This window comes from Rhinopithecus roxellana, chromosome 1 (genome assembly GCF_007565055.1).
Source record: "Rhinopithecus roxellana isolate Shanxi Qingling chromosome 1, ASM756505v1, whole genome shotgun sequence".
NCBI classification, from domain to species: domain Eukaryota; kingdom Metazoa; phylum Chordata; class Mammalia; order Primates; family Cercopithecidae; genus Rhinopithecus; species Rhinopithecus roxellana.
The window spans coordinates 129,169,742-129,184,652 of NC_044549.1; positions in this window are offsets into that span (position 1 = coordinate 129,169,742).

Here is a 14,911-nt window from a genome sequence, read left to right on the forward strand (position 1 = left end):
GACAACCTGTGGTGTCCAAGGTTTGGCAGTGGCCGTGACTTCACTGAGCTTTGTGGTGTGACTCTAGCTATTAAGCTTCCTTCTATGCTTGTTTTCCAAGCCTGGTTCTCCCCTCTCCCTGCAGTCTTTCAACTACCCAGTGTTCTTCTTAAAAAAAAAAAAAAAATTCTGCTCAAATCAGCTGGCATTGTTTCTTATCACTTGTAACCAGTAATCCTGATACAATATTCCTTCCCTATTATGATGCCTAATCATGATGCCTATTATGATGCCATCCCTCTAATCATGTCCCCTCCATTCTCCACCGAGTGGTAGAAGTGAATGTCTTAGAAGGTAAATCAGATCACGTGATCTTTTGTTTTCAGTTGCATCTTGCATTTAGATATAAATCTTAGTAGTCTACTGGGACCTCCATTATCCAGCCCACCTCACAACCTCTTCCTCCAACCTCATCTTGCAACTTTCTTTTCCTTTGACCACTGGAAGCAGTGCTTCCTCAGCTTTAGTAACCTAGAGTAGAAAAGTCCCAGCAAGGGCCAGGCAGGGTGACTCACGCCTGTAGTCCCAGCACTTTGGGAGGCTGAGGCAGGTGGATCACCTGAGATCAGTTCAAGACCAGCCTGGCCAATATAGTGAAACCCTGTCTCCACTGAAAATACAAAAATTAGCCAGGTGTGGTGGCACACGCCTGTAATTCCAGCTACTTGGGAGGCTGAGACAGGAGAATTGCTTGAGCCCAGGAGATAGAGGTTGCAGTGAGCCAGGATCTCGCCACTGCACTCCAGCCTAGCTGACACAGCAAGACTCTGTCCAAAAAAAAAAAAAGTTTACAGCAAGAAGCCACTTGGGGAAGAGAAAACAGGAGAGGCAAGATAGAGCTAAATCTTGGAAATGGGTTCCTGGGTATTTCTTAGGCTTGGGACAAGTTCCCTAATCCTTTCATTATTTTGCTAAGGCATCCTTGATGTTTGTGATTTTGATACAATCTGTTTAAAAACATTATTTAAAAGTAGGTAACCTAATTTTTTTTTCGTGATGTTCCAAAGCTTTATTATATAATAATTTAATTATATAAAATAATATTATATAATAATTCTTTATTATGAATAAAGCTACTATAAATATGTGTAAATATTTTCTCAATATGATTTTTCTCAATACAATGAATACATTTTTGTCAAAGCTAAAAGGTTATCAGCTTCTTCATCCCTGAGAGATCTGGGGGAAAAAAGGTATCAGATTCATAAAACAAATACTATATTTTTCTCTCTACCCACCAAAATGATTATTTCTCATGAGTCAATATAAAGAAGAATCTTATGTAGAATCTTATGTTTATATTATAACTCTGCATCAGTGTAAATGTGTTATTTAAATGAAAAAGGAAGCAATGATGGCAATGAAACCACTGGCATCCGTCTATGTAACCAACCAACATCCATCCATGTTTAAAAAAAAAAAGAAGGCCGGGCGCGGTGGCTCAAGCCTGTAATCCCAGCACTTTGGGAGGCCGAGACGGGCGGATCACGAGGTCAGGAGATCGAGACCATCCTGGCGAACATGGTGAAACCTCGTCTCTACTAAAAAATACAAAAAAACTAGCCGGGCGAGGTGGCGGGCGCCTGTAGTCCCAGCTACTCGAGAGGCTGAGGAGGGAGAATGGCGTAAACCCGGGAGGCGGAGCTTGCAGTGAGCTGAGATCCGGCCACTGCACTCCAGCCTGGGCGACAGAGCGAGACTCCGTCTCAAAAAAAAAAAAAAAAAAAAAAAAGAGCTTCTTAATTGCAAGCACTTTTTTTCTCCATACATTGTTGATTGTACCATTTACATTATCCAAAAAAGAATTTGTCTGTTCTCAATCTTCATGTAAACAAAATTATCCAGTGTGTACACTTTTGTGTCTGGATTATTTTGCTCAGCATGTTTTTGTGACTTGCTTATATGGGTGTATATATCAGTAGTTTGTTCTTTTTATTGCCAATATACTCCACTGTATGAATATATGACGTTTTTATCCATTCTCCTGTTGAACACCTGGCTGTTTATAGTTTTTAACTATTATGAATAAAGCTACTATAAACATTCTTATACAGGTCTTTTTGTAGACATATTTTTATTTCTCTTGAATAAATACTTAGGAGTAGAATTTCTGGGCCATAAAGTAAAAGTATGTTTAACTTTTAAAGAAACTAAGTTTTCAAACGTGATTGTACTATTTTATATTCCCACCACCACGGTATGAGAACTCCAGTTCGCCCTTATTTTGCCAATATTTAGTATTGCCGGTCTTTTAGCTTTTGGTTGGTTTTGTAGTGACTTCTCATTATTTTATTTATTTATTTTTTATGTATTTGTTTATTTTTTGAGACAGAGTCTTGCTCTGTTGCCCAGGCTGGAGTGCAATGGCACGATCTCAGCTCACTGGAACCTCCACCTCCCGGGTTCAAGTGATTCTCCTGCCTCAGCCTCCCAAGTAGTTGGGACTACAGGTGTGTGCCACCATGCCTGGCTAATTTTTTTGTATTTTTAGTAGAGACAAGGTTTCACCATGTTGGCCAGGCTGGTCTCCAACTCCTGGCCTCCCGAAGTGCTGGGATTACAGGTGTAAGCCATTGCACCTGACTGTTTCTCATGATTTTAATTTGCATTTTGCACACTTTAAAAAGTAATGTATTAGGATTCTCCACAGAAACAGAACCAATAGGATGTATATTAATATTTCTAGAAAGAGATTTATTGTAAGCTATTGACTCACTCGATTATACAGGCTGAGAAGTCTCACAGTCTGCGTTGTACAAGCTGGCGACCCAGGAAAGCTGGTAGTGTAGTTTGCAGGACTTGAATGCAGAAGTGCTGAGGGTATTGATTCCAGTTCAAGTCGGAAAGCCTGAGAACCAAGAACAGTGAATGCAGAAGCCCTACGTCCCAGCTCAATCAGGCAGAGAGCAAAGTCAACTTTCCTCCACTTTTTTGTTCTATTCAGGCCTTCAACTGACTGGATGATGCCCATGCACATTGGAGAGGGCCGTCTCCTTTACTAGGTTCACCAATTCAAATGCTAATCTTTTCTGGAAACATTCTCACAGACATGCAGAATTTTTTTTTTTTTTTTTTTTTTTTTTTTTTTTTTTGAGACAGGGTCTCACTGTCGCCCAGGCTGGAGTGCAGTGGCACAATCTCAGCGCGCTGCAGGCTCCACCTCCCGGGTTCCCACCATTCTCCTGCGTCAGCCTCCCGAGTAGCTGGGACTACAGGCCCCCGCCACCATGGCCAGCTAATTTTTTGTATTTTTAGTAGAGACGGGGTTTCACGGTGTTAGCCAGGATGGTCTCGATCTCCTGACCTCGTGATCCACCCGCCTCAGCCTCCAAAAGCGCTGGGATTACAGGCGTGAGCCACCGTGCCCGGCCACAATCTGTTTCTTTCTTAAATATGAACAGATAATCAAGGATCACTAGGTTTTAAAACCTTCAAGAACAAAGATGGGAACCTAAACAAACCATTGGAAAAGGGAATTAGGTTAAACAATAACCAAGAAACACTAATCATTTAAAAAAATTGCAAAACTGTACTTCATTAAAATTTAAAAAGCTTTCTGTTGCAAACAATAACATCAAGAAAGTGAAAATAAAGACTTCTATAGGGTTTGATAAGAAAGAGAAGGGCATTCTCAGGGGAGAGGGGACCGGGACTAAAAAGGTCTTTGGAGAGAACTTAGGGTGTATGGTAGAGACTCTGTGATCCACACGGCCAGGTTACACTGACACACAATGGTGTCATCATCACATGCCAGCCTGGGAGCCACATCATCTGGATTTGAACCCAGATTCTGCCTTTTAGCCCACCCATGCCTCGGTTTCCCCTTCTGTAACTGGTGCTAATCCATAGTACCTGTACCTCCTTCACAGAGAATGTTGTGGAGAGTTAACATAAGAAAAGTACTTAGAAGAGGGCCTATTATTTAAGATAAATAAGCTTAATGAAGGTTTGCTATCACTACTATGTATTACTACTACCTCTTCCACTAGAGGGTCCTGGGAATGGGGCTGGGTTGACAAGGAAGGCCTTAGAATCTCAGGTTACGAAGTTTGAACCCAAAGGAATAAAAGTAAGAGAAGGCCAATTTTAGTTGAAACAGGATAAAAGTGTTTAGGACAATGAAACCAGTAGGAGTACGTAGGCCTCCCCTAACACGTCTCCCCATCTGGATTACGGTCCCAGCTAAGGGCTTCCTCCATCATCACACTCACCCCAAGACACTTTAGTTGCCTGTTAATTATCTGCCTCCCCAGCAAGACCATGTCTGTGTTATGGGTGCATCTAGTGTCTAGTGCAGTGTCTGGCACTAAGTGCTACTAAGTGCTCCACAAATGCTCTTCTGATGAATGAAGGCATAGATGAATGGAGTAGAATGATAGTTTAGAAAAGGAAAAATCTATAGGGAGACCAGCCCAGGGGCAGGCTCCTGGCTAGAATGAAGTCTGAGAGAGTGACAGAAAAGTAAGAAATGCAAGAGGTGTTTGGAAAAAAGAACAAATAGGAATTTGTGAAAGACTATGGGAGTTAATGGGAAGGGAAGAGTTGTTGACTGCGAGCCTGGGCTCCTGGATGCCAGCAGTGGCCCTGTTAGAAATGAGCAGAGGCCAGGCGCGGTGGCTCACGCCTGTAATCCCAGCACTTTGGGAGGCCGAGGCGGGTGGATCACGAGCTCAGGAGATCGAGACCATCCTGGCTAACACGGTGAAACCCCATCTCTACTAAAAATACAAAAATTAGCCGGGCATGGTGGCAGGCGCCTGTAGTCCCAGCTACTCAGGAGGCTGAGGCAAGAGAATGGCTTGAACCCGGGAGGCGGAGCTCGCAGTGAGCTGAGATTGTGCCACTGCACTCCAGCCTGGGTGACAGAGCAAGACTCTGTCTCAAAAACAAAACAAAACAAAACAAAACAAAACAAAATAAAATAAAAAATAAAAATGAGAAGAAAGAAAGGAGAAGTTGGTTTGAGGGAGAAGATTTGCCCTTGACTTTACCCTTGTTGAGCTTTATAGAAGTTACTGGTGATAGCCATGCCTCTAATCCCAGCACTTTGGGAGGCTGAGGCAGCGAATCACTTGAGGCCAGGAGTTCAAGACCAGCCTGGCCAACATGGCCAAACCCCATCTCTACTAAAGTACAAAAAAAAAACCCAAGCTGGGCATGGTGGTGTGTGCCTGTAGTCCCAGCTACTCGGGAGGCTGAGGCAGGATAATCACTTGAACTCAGCTACTCAGGAGGCTGAGGTGGGGTTTGCAGTGAGCCAGATCATGCCACTGCACCCCAGCCTGGGCGACAGAGCAAGATTCTGTCTCAAAAAAAAAAAAAAAAAAAAAAAAAAAAAAAAAAAAAAGTTAAACATAGAATTACCATACAACTCAGCAATTCTACTCCTCCTGGGTTTATACCCAAAACATTGTAAACATAGGTTCACACAAAAAATTGTACATGAATGTTCATAGCAGCATTATTAGTGATAGCCAAAAACCAGAAACAACCCAAATGTTCCTTCAGCTGATGAGTTGATTAATAAAATGTGACATATCCATACAATGGAATATTATTTGACAATGAAAAGGACTGAAGTAATGATACGTGCTGACATGAATGAACCTTCAGAACATTCTAAGGGAAAGAAGCCAGTCCCAAAAGACCATATATTACATGATTTAATATGTATGAAATATGCAGAAAGAGAGTTCTGTGGAGAGAAAGTAGATTAGTAGTTTCCTAGGGATGGCAGTTTGCAGGAGGAATGGGAAGTGACTGCTAATAGGTATGGCAGTCACTTTGGGCCTGAGGAAAAATATTCTGAAACTGATTGTGGTGATGGTCACTTAACTTTGTAAATATACTATACTAAAAGCTATGGAATTTTGCACTTTAAGCAGATGGATTTCATCTTAATAAAGCTGTTAAGCACTTCCAGTCACCTAAAGACACCATTAAGAGAGTGGGGCTGGGAGTGGTGGCTGACACCTGTAATCCTAGCACTTTGGAAGGCTGAGGCAGGAGGATCCCTTGAGCCCAGTAGTTCAAGACCAGCCTGGGCAATATAAGGAGACTCTGTCTTTTAAAAGAAAGAAATAGGCTGGGTGTGATATCTCATGCCTGTAATCTCAGCACTTTGGGAGGCCAAGGTGGGTGGATCACCTGAGATCAGGAGTTCAAGAACAGCCTGGCCAACATGGTGAAACCCCATCTCTACTAAAAATACAAAAATTAGCCGGGTGTGGTGGTGTGCACCTGTAGTCCCAGCTACTCAGGAGGCTGAGGCAGGAGAACAACTTGAACCCAGCAGGTGGAGGTTGCAGTGAGCTGAGATCGCGCCACTGCACTCCATCCTGGCAACAGAACGAGACTCCGTCTCAAAAAAAAAAAAAAAAAAAAAAAAGGCATTACAGCTTTTGCTCTCCTCCCTCTTCAGTCACTTGCTTTAGGAAAGACCAGTCATCCTGTGGAGAATCCATGTGGAAAGGAACTGTGGCATCTTGCCAACACTCTGCCCCATCTTGCAGCCATGGGAGTAAGCCATATATTATCTTGGAAGTGGATTGTTCAGCCTACGAAAGCCTGCAAGTGGCCACAGCCCCACATAACCTCTTTACTGCAACTTCATTAAAGACCCTAAGCTAAACCATGCAGCTAAGCCACTCCAGAATTCCTAACCTACAGAAACTGAGAATAAATGTTTATTGATGTTTTAAATCAGTATGTCTTAAAGGAATTTGTTATATAGAATAGTTAAATACAGAAGCCTATTTTTTAAAATGCACAACATCTTGAACAGGCATTTCATGTAAATAAAAAGGATATGCAAATAGCTAATAAGCTTAGCAAGGAAATGCAAATGAAAGCTCCAATGAAAAACTGCTGTATTCTCACTAGAATGACTCAAAATTTTGAGGTTTTTTTGAGGCAGGGTCTTACTCCGTTGCTTACGCTGGAGTGCAATTGTGTAATCATGGCTCACTGTATCCTCAACCTCCCAGGCTCAAGCAATCCTCCAACCTCAGTCTCCCGGGTAGCTAGGACCACAGGCACATGCCATCACACCCAGCTAATTTTTAAATATTTTGTAGAGACAGGGTGTCCCTATGTTGCTCAGGCTGGTCTTGAACCTCTGGGCTCAAGCGATTTGCACTCCTCCGCCTCCCAAAGTGCTAGAATTACAGGTATAGCCACTGAGCCCAGCCCAGAATGACTAAAATTTAAAAATTTACAATAGTAAGTGTTGACAAGAATGTAGGGCAACTAAAACTTGTATACATTGCTGGCAGAAGTGCAAATTGGTACAACCAATTTGAGAATCCATCTCAATAAAATAAAATAAAACCAGGAACAATCAGAGAATAAGATAGAGCTCTTAAAAATTAAAAACAGGGCTGGGCAAGGTGGCTCCGGTCTGTAATCCCAGCACTTTGGGAGGCCAAGGCGGGCAGATAACCTGAGGTCAAGAGTTCAAGACCAGCCTGGCCAGCATGGTGAAACCCCCATCTCTACTAAAAATACAAAAATTAGCCAGGTATTGTGGCACACAGGTAATCCCAGGTGCTCCGGAGGCTGAGGCAGGAGAATTGCTTGAGCCCAGGAGATGGAGGTCACAGTGAGCCGAGATGGCACCACTGCACTCCAGCCTGGGTGACACAGCAAGACTCCGTCTCAAAAACAAAAAAATAAAATAAAATAAAAATAAAACCAGGAACAATCAGAGAACAAGATAGAGCTCTTAAAAATTAAAAACAGCCAGGGCTATATGGCTCATACCTGTAATCCCAGCACTTTGAGAGGCTGAGGCAGGTAGATCACTTGAGCTCAGGAGTTTGAGACTACCCTGGGCAACATGGCAAAACCCTGTCTACATTAAAAAATATGAAAATTAGCTGCAGGTGGTGGTGCTCACCTGTGATGTCAGCTACTTGGGAGGCTGAGGTGAGAGGACCGCTTGAGCCTGGGAGGTCAAGGCTGCAGTGAGCTGTGATTATGCCATTACACTCCAGCCTGGGTGACAAAGTGAGACCTTCTCTCAAAACAATAAAATAAAAACACCATAGGCCAGGCACGATGGCTCATGCCTGTAATCCCAGCACTTTGGGAGGCCAAGGCAGGTGAATCACTTGAGTCCAGGAGTTTGAGATTTGGGCAACATGGCAAAACTCCACCTCTACAAAAAACACAAAAATTAGCCAGGTGTGGTGGCGCATGCCTGTAGTCCCAGTTACCTTAGAGGCTGAGGTGGGAGGATCACCTGAGCACAGGAGGTCGAGGCTGCGGTGAGCTGAGATTGTGCCACTGCACTCCAGCCTGGGCAACAGAGCAAGACCCTGTCTCAAAAAAAAAAAAAAAAAGAAGAAGAAATTAAAAACATTATAGATGGAATTTTAGTTCAATCAAAGGTTGAAAGGTAAAGTTGAGGAAACTCGCAGAAAGTATAATAAAACAAAGAAACCAAAGAGATGGAAAATATGAGTAATAAAAAAATTAGAAATTTATTCCATGAGATTGGGAATAACAGAAATTGCAGAAAGAGAGAGTATGGAGGCGAGAAAATTATTTCAGATATGGTACAAGTAGATTTCCCCCAACCTCATGAATGTCACCTCATTGGAAGTCACCATACTGAAAAGGCCTACTGTGTAGGCACACAAAGCCATGCTGTGAAATTTAAGAATACAGGTAGGTAAGGAAGAGAGGGAAGGAAAGAGAGAGAGAGAGAGAGAACATAGTTCTCATTCAAAGAAATAGAAAACAGAATCAAAGTGGCATTGAAACTTTTCTTTTTTTTTTTTTTTTTTCTGAGACAGAGTCTCGCTCTGTCACCCAGGCTGGAGTGCAGTGGCCGGATCTCAGCTCACTGCAAGCTCCGCCTCCCGGGTTTATGCCATTTTCCTGCCTCAGCCTCCCGAGTAGCTGAGACTACAGGCGCCCACCACCTCGCCCGGCTAGTTTTTTGTATTTTTTTTAGTAGAGACGGGGTTTCACCGAGTTAGCCAGGATGGTCTCGATCTCCGGACCTCGTGATCCGCCCGTCTCGGCCTCCCAAAGTGCTGGGATTACAGGCTTGAGCCACTGCGCCCGGCCTGAAACTTTTCAAAAGCAACACAGGATGCTAAAAAACAGTGGAGAAATGACTACAAAATTCTGAAGAAAAAGTATTGTTGTTATTATTATTATTTGAAAGAGGGTTTTGCTTTGTCACCCAGCTGGAGTGCAGTGGCTCTATCTCGGTTCACTCACTGCAGCCTCGACCTCCTGGGCTCAAGAGATTCTCCCACCTCAGCCTCTCAAGTAGCTGGGACCACAGGGACGTACCACCATGCCTGGCTAATTTTTTTGTATTTTTTGTAGAGACGGGATTTTGCTATATTGCCCAGGCTGATTTCGAACTCCTGACTCCTGAACTCAAGGGATCCACCTGCTTTGGCCTCCCAAAGTGCTGGTATTACAGGCATGAGCTACTGAGACAGGCCAAGAAAAACTATTTTCAACCTAAAATTCTAAATTTGAGTCAAGCATGAGAGTTGAATAAGGACATCTTAAGGCATACAAAGATTTCCCTTCTTTAAAAAAAAAAAAAAAAAAAAAGAGGCCGGGCGCAGTGACTCACGCCTGTAATCCCAGAACTTTGGGAGGCTGAGGCAGGCGGATCACGAGGTCAGGAGCTGGAGACCATCCTGGCTAACATGGTGAAACCCCGTCTCTACTAAAAAAAAAAAAAATACAAAAAAATTAGCCGGGCGTGGTGGCACACACCTGTAGTGCCAGCTATTCGGGAGGCTGAGGCAGGAGAATTACTTGAACCCAGGAGGCGGAGGTTGCAGTGAGCCGAGATTGCACCACCGCACTCCAGCCTGGGGACAGAGCAAGACTCCATCTAAAGAAAAAAAAACCCTATGCAACTTTTGAGGAATCTCCTAGATGATGTGCTTTGGCCAATAAGGAAAATGGAACTGTTTTTGTATTCGGAGACAATATTGAGAGGTTTTTACAGGTTTGAAGTAGTCAAAGAAAATTAGATATATGCACATAAAAATTTAAAACATGAAAAAAATTTTTGAATTCTAGGATATAAAACAATATTTGTAGGGAATAAGAAAGCCATTCATGGCTGGGTGCCATAGCTCACACCTGTAATCCCAGCACTTTGGAAGGTCAAGGCAGGGAGATCACTTGCAGTCAGGAGTTTGAGACCAGCCTGGCCAACATGGTGAAACCCCGTCTCTATTAAAAACACAAAAATTTGTGGGTGTTGTGGCAGGTGCCTGTAATCCAGCTACTCGGGAGACTGAGCGGGGAGAATCACTTGAACTCAGGAGAAGGAGGTTGCAGTGAGCCAAGATCGTGCCATTGCACTCCAGCCTGGGTGACAGAGCAAGACTCATTCTCAAAAAAAAAAGGAAAAAGGAAAGCCATTCATGCTATATTATAGTACTTGTCTCAAAAGTGAACAATATTGAGATGGTCAAAATAAGGCAAATACTTCCTATCAACTCTGAAAAGTGTCATATCCCTAAATGGTGAATCTGGGAGGAGGAAAACAGTGGGTGTATGAGAAAAGCATGTTCAGTCCTCAAGGAACTGATTTCACTGAAAGATATAGAAACTGATTATACTTGAAGTAGAATAAAAAATAAATGTGCAAAAAAAGTGTGTATGTAGTTGTGTGTGTGTCTCCTAATACTGGCATGCTTTTCATACTTTTTCTGCATTAAATTTCTGCTTCCAAAGGGGCTTCTGAATTTCATGTGGTCTGGGAACTCTGAAAACAGGCTCCTCTGTTTGATGTCCCTCTTATTGCTTTCTTCTCTCCTTTTGACAGAATTTTGCTCTTGTCGCCCAGGCTGGAGTACAATGGCACCGTCTCGGCTCACTGCAACCTCCACCTCCTGGGTTCAAGTGATTCTCCTGCTTCAGCCTCCAGAGTAGCTGGGATTATAGGAGCCCGCCACCACGCCTGGCTAATTTTTTGTATTTTTAGCAGAGACAGGGTTTCAACATGTTTGTCAGGCTGGTCTTGAACTCCTGACCTCTGGTGATCCACCAGCTTCGGCCTCCCAAAGTGCTGGAATTACAGGCATGAACCACTGTGCCCGGCCGGTGTCCCTCTTATTTCTACTGAGAACTTTACTTGGCTCAGCTGTGTGGCCTTTCAGGAAATTTAACTACACTACTGCTGATCTAAACTGACCTGTCAGGAAATCAAGAAATGGACAGAGGAGGGGTTTATTGTAGCTCAAAAGAACACAGAAAAGAAAAGGAAACTCTACTTAGCATAAGCAAACGATATGAGAAAATAAAACTCATTCTGAAGGATCCAGCTGTGTTTATGAGCTGCAGTCTTGCCAGTGATTTAAGAGATAGGCTTGTTCTGGAGGATTTACATTAACAAAAGTTGCAAACCTAAAGTGTAGGATTGTAGATTTAAAAAGAAAATACAAATTTCATGCTGTATACAGAGTAGTTCTATGAACAAAGTGGGGTTTTGTTGTTGTTGTTGTTGTTGTTGTTTTGCTTTTGTTTGTTTGTTTTTGAGACGGATTCTCGCTCTGTGGCCCAGGCTGGAGTGCAGTGGCAGGATCTCAGATCGCTGCAACCTCCACCTCCCGGGTTCAAGAGATTCTCCTGCCTCAGCCTCTCAAGTAGCTGGGATTACAGGCATTCGCCCTGTCGCCTGGCTAATTTTTGTATTTTTGGTAGAGTCGGCGTTTTGCCATGTTGGCCAGGCCGGTCCCAAACACCTGACCTCAAGTGATCCGCCCGCCTCGGCCTCCCAGGGTGCTGCGATTACAGGCGTGAGCCACCGTGCCTGCTCTGAACAGTGTTTCTATCGTTTTAAATTTGGTAAGGCCAGGCACGGTGGCTCATGCCTGTAATCCCAGCACCCTGGGAGGCCGAGGCGGGCAGATCACCTGAAGTCGGAAGTTGGAGACCAGCCTGACCAACATGGAGAAACTCTGTCTCTACTAAAAATACAAAAATTAGCCAGGCGTGGTGGTGCATGCCTGTAATCCCAGCTACTTGGGAGGCTGAGGCAGGAGAATCACTTGAGCCCGGGAGGTGGAAGTTGCAGTGAGCCAAGATCGCGCTGTTGCACTCCAGCCTGGGGCAACAAGAGCCAAACTCCGTCTCAAAATAATAATAATAATAATAATATAAAAAATGAGGCCCGCCGGAAAGGAATTACAGGTGTTTCTGACCCTTGTTAAGGGATTAATAAGATTTACAGAGTTAATGGTGCAGTCTGGATCTGAGGGCTGGAATCAATTTCCCTGAGACACTCACTTCCATCCAGCAGAAAGTAGAAGGATGTCCAGCAAGTCACTCTCTGACGGGAAACTGCTGACACCAGGCACCAGCAGGTTGCTGACTCAGGCCAAGGGGAGCGCCAAGCCCTCATCACCCTCAGTGCATGAATCTTCACAGCAGCCATTGGAGCAGGGCCAGGCTTGCAAATGGCCTTTCATGCCACTTACCAAGAGTGAGTGTTCACTAATTTTTCTCCCCTAGGCAGAGGAATAAATGACAGTGAGTTCTTGGCATTCTCTCCTGAGAGAAGTACAGTGAGTTCAAAATGTAGAGTCAGGTGAACTTTGCATTTCTGTACAGGTCCAAGGCTAGAAGTTGTACAAATACAATCGCGTGTATGGGTTTGTCTATTTATTATCACATCATTGAAAAACAGCTACATGGATGAAACATTTGTGAAGTTTAAAGACAGGGAAAACAATACCGTATTTCTGGAGACACCTACATATGAAGTAAGGTGATAGAAATAAGCATGAGGATAATAAATGCAAAGAGAGGCATACATACGGAGCTTCTGCTTGTGTTTGTATTGCTTTATTTCGTAGTCTGAGTGATAATGATAAGGGTGTTTCCCATTATTCTGTATACTCTTGTGTGTGCTTATATTTAATATTTAATAATATTTAAACATTTAATAATTTTTTTGTTTCAAAAAGTATTTTACCTTTTTCTGAGCTTTATTGGAGTATAATTTACATGTATGGCTGGGCGTGGTGGCTCACACCTGTAATCCCAACATTTTGGGAGGCTGAGGCGGGTGGATCACCTGAGTTCAGGAGTTTGAGACCAGCCTGGCCAACATGGTGAAACCCCGTCTCTACTAAAAATACAAAAATTAGCCAGATGTTAAATTAGTCAGATGTGGTGGTGCACACCTGTAATCTCAGCTACTCAAGAGGCTGAGGCATGAGAATCGCTTGAATCTGGGAGGTGGAGGTTCCAGTGAGCATAGATTGCACCTCTGCACTCTAGCCTGGGTGACAGAGCAAGACTCCATCTCAAAAATAAATAAATAAAATAAAATATCTACATGCAAAAAAAGTACCCTTATCACACAATTCAATGAGTTCTGACAGGTGTATAGTCACATAACTACCTCTGAAACTCATGATTTAGAATATTTTCATCACTCTCCAAAATTAAAAATATAAAAGCTGAGAGGCAAGTATTTATACTTCGAGCCATGATAGAGACTGATACTCAACCAGCTCTCCCTCCATAAACAGCTATAAAGCTGGACAAAATACATGGAATAACGGTTGAACCTCAGGCAACGCAGCACTGTGACCCTTCAGCAAAGGGAACGAACAAAACGAGCCCACATTCCACGGTTTTCTATCTGGAGCCAATTTCTGGACTGTAGTGTCTGAGGGGTAGCCCAACCAGAGGACAAAAGTCTTCCTGACTTAAGAACACGGAAATAGGCCGGGCACGGTGGCTCAAGCCTGTAATCCCAGCACTTTGGGAGGCCGAGACGGGCGGATCACGAGGTCAGGAGATGGAGACCATCCTGGCTAACATGGTGAAACCCCGCCTCTACTAAAAAAATACAGAAAAAACTAGGCGGGCGAGGTGGTGGGCGCCTGTAGTCTCAGCTACTCGGGAGGCTGAGGCAGGAGAATGGCGTAAACCCGGGAGGCGGAGCTTGCAGTGAGCTGAGATCCGGCCACTGCACTCCAGCCCCGGCGACAAAGCGAGACTCCGTCTCAAAAAAAAAAAAAAAAAAGAACACAGAAATAAGAGTTCAGGGCTACCTTGTATCTGGAATGTGTAGGGCAGATTACCAAAGAGAAAGAATCAATGCCAAGGAGGATCTAAAAAAATCTGCGTCGGGACCCTCTGAGTCTTCAGCTAAACACTAAACTATGCACGCATAGAACAAGCCTCCAAGAGGCCGGCAATGAACAATTACCAGAGAAAGAACAACTATCATTTTGCTGAGAGCTAAATAACTACCAAATCTCATACAGGTCTGAAAGATGTTCAAGTTTCAACCTGCCAGAGTGGAAATACTTTACAAAAAATGAGGCCACAGCAGACATCTCAGAAAGACCCCATCTTAGGAGAAAGACTAATCTAGCCCTAGAGTTAAAGGTTTCTCTAGACCCACCCTAACAAAGCTAAAAATAAGTTTCAAAAGTATTAAGCTAATTCCCAAGCAAATTAACTCCCTGACAGAAAAAAATCCAAAAATCTATTGATGAAGTTAAAAAAAAATTGGACACTTGACAATTTAGCATCCACAATGTCTAGCACATAATTTAAAAATTACTAGACACAGAAAGAAGCAGGAAAGTATGATCTATAATGAGGAAAAAAATTAGTAAATAGAAATACACCCCAAAATGATGGAAATGATGTTATTGTCAACAAGGACTTTAAACCAGCATTATAAACACATTAAACTATTTTAAGGAAAAGATGAACACAATGACAGAACAATTGTGAAATGTCAATAGAAAAATGGAAAATGCGCCGGGCGCGGTGGCTCAAGCCTGTAATCCCAGCACTTTGGGAGGCCGAGACGGGCGGATCACGAGGTCAGGAAATCGAGACTATCCTGGCGAACATG